Raw genomic sequence first — 2,830 nt, forward strand, 5'->3', positions numbered from 1 at the left:
CCTCACGCCTGGATCTCCGGAACTGGGCCACTGACAGGGAAAATTTGCACGCTCCTATTTTGTCGATTTTCGCGCCGTTGCTTAAGAATTATCGACGTCTTTTAGGCACTGCAACATTCCGGATGGGCCAAACCAGCGGGACGTGGGGCACCGCATAGAAATTACAGCTTGTAGCTACAAATTGCTTCCGTTGCAGGCACTTTAAGGCTCCACTGGGAGTTGGCAGTGGGCTGTTGGGACAGGGGCGCAGGGAGGGGCTGGCCGAAAATAGACACATCAATGAAATTTATTAGCTTGCATGTGCAATTGCAACTCGGTCTATATGTGTATGTGTGTGACTGAGTTGCGACTTCCAATTGCTCGGACCAAATTTTAGTTGTGAAACTGACGCCCCCAAAGCGGATGTTGCCGGCTACTAATTTGCCAGCCCATGCAGACACCAATCGTATACGCCAAATTTGCACTAGTCGGATAATATTTCCTTTTTGTTGCTCTAAGAAAATAGGAAGACCCGAAACTTGAAGGAATAGAAGTATATAATATATCAGAATCAAAAATATTGGACTTAAATATCTATAAATTTAAAAATATTTACGTTTTTATTCTTATATTTTTAATATTATTTATTTTATTCTTAGACAAATATATTTTTATAATTGCTGTCTATACTTAAGTAAATTTTTGTCTTAGATTGACTTTAGTAAAATTTAAAATTTATTCAACAGATGTATTTATTTATTTCATTTTTTTGATATTAGCATATTATTATCTTAATTTTTCTTATTATTCTTTTTCAGTGGGATCAGCTAGAAGCAAATAATAGAGTAAGATATGTAGGTTTGTTTCTCATATGGTAATATTGAGTTTAGGTATGTCAGTATTTACTGTATATAGCGAAAATATATTTATTAAAGCCATATACTCTATATTTATTTATATATTTTTTTTTATTATTTACTTTTACTCTTTTACTAGAAATTTACATTTTTAATGTTCAGGTATCCCTCGTATAACGCGATAGTTACATTCCAGAAGAATTGCGCGTTATCTAAATCATAGTTTTCATATACATTTGATGGTTATATTCCAATACAGTTTTCAAAAAAATAAAATACACACAAAATAACAGAAGCACAAGATATGAATAATACATATGTACATATATACTTCAAAATTAAAAAAATAAAATTAAAATAATTATATGCAGATTAAAATTTATTTATTATAAACTTTATTGCTATTCTTGAAACTCAATTAATTAATTAATTAATCTTATGTAATCTTTAATATTGTGTAATCCAAACAAGATTTAAAGTTTTCGAACTAGCCAATATTACATAGGATTTTCATCATGGAAATGATGTAAATTGTCTTCGCAATACTAAATTAAGAGTCTTGCGGCATCCGTCCTGCGCAGTTATAATCTCTGGCAGCTTTCGATTCTTGAAATGGGCTTGGGACACAATCTGGCTTCAGACCGCGTTCAAGCCCATTATTGACATAAAACGTGCCAGTACTTTTGCTATGATGTTCCTGTTATTCTTCTCTCTTTTCCATCAGATCTGACTGATTTTTGTGTGGACGACCGTGCAAACAAAAATCATTAGCTGGTGCATTGGTCCAAAAAGGGAAAACTTACACTCGGACTTTTGATGTTTCGGAGTCTGTCCCTTCAATAGGTGATTTCGCAGTAACGGTTGCAGCTGTAAGTATGTGTATATATTACTAAATGTATAAAAATAAATTAATGTAAATATCTAAATTGAACACTTACGTTGCATATTCCTGGCAGCCAATATTACATAGGATTTTCATTATGGAAATGATGTAAATTGTCTTCGCAATACTAAATTAAGAGTCTCGCGGTATCCGTCCTGCGCAGTTATAATCTCTGGCAGCCTTCAATTCTTGAAATGGGCTTGGGACACAATCTGGCTTCAGACCGCGTTCAAACGTGCCAGTACTTTTGCTATGATGTTCCTGTTATTCTTCTCTCTTTTCCATCAGATCTGACTAATTTTTGTGTGGACGACCCTGTAAACAAGAATCATTAGCTGGTGCGTTAGTCGAAAAAGGGAAAACTTACACTCGGACGTTTTGATGTTTCGGAGTCTGACCCTTCAATAGGTGATTTCGCAGTAACGGTGGCAGCTGTAAGTATGTGTATATATTACTAAATGTATAAAAATAAATTAATGTAAATATCCAAATTGAACACTTACGTTGCATATTCCTGGCAGCCAATATTACATGGGATTTTCATCATGGAAATGATGTAAATTGTCTTCGCAATACTAAATTAAGAGTCTTGCGGCATCCGTCCTGCGCAGTTATCTACTCTGGCAGCTTTCAATTCTTGAAATGGGCTTGGGACACAATCTGGCTTCAGACCGCGTTCAAACGTGCCAGTACTTTTGCTATGACGTTCCTGTTATTCTTCTCTCTTTGCCATCAGATCTGGCTAATTTTTGTGTGGACGACCCTGTAAACAAGAATCATTAGCTGGTGCGTTAGTCGAAAAAGGGAAAACTTACACTCGGACGTTGATGTTTCGGAGTCTGTCCCTTCAATAGGTGATTTCGCAGTAACGGTGGCAGCTGTAAGTATGTCTATATATTACTAAATGTATAAAAATAAATTAATTTAATATCTAAATTGAACACTTACGTTGCATATTCCTGGCAGCCAATATTACATAGGATTTTCATCATGGAAATGATGTAAATTGTCTTCGCAATACTAAATTAAGAGTCTTGCGGCATCCGTCCTGCGCAGTTATCTACTCTGGCAGCCATCAATTCTTGAAATGGGCTTGGGACACAATCTGGCT

General features: G+C 35.5%; 1 long non-coding RNA gene across 1 annotated transcript; it reads right to left on the reverse strand.

Annotated features, from left to right (window-relative positions):
- Window positions 1-1,774: 1,774 nt before the first annotated feature.
- LOC149091927 (uncharacterized) lies at window positions 1,775-2,476 on the reverse strand. Its single transcript, XR_016196372.1, has 3 exons — window positions 2,223-2,476; window positions 2,087-2,151; window positions 1,775-2,034 (listed from the first exon to the last, which is right to left on the reverse strand). It is a non-coding gene; the product is annotated as an uncharacterized LOC149091927 (long non-coding RNA).
- Between the last annotated feature and the right edge of the window lie 354 nt (window positions 2,477-2,830).

This window comes from Drosophila navojoa, chromosome 3 (assembly GCF_054131105.1).
Source record: "Drosophila navojoa isolate 15081-1374.11 chromosome 3, UAZ_NAV_1.0, whole genome shotgun sequence".
NCBI lineage: Eukaryota > Metazoa > Arthropoda > Insecta > Diptera > Drosophilidae > Drosophila > Drosophila navojoa.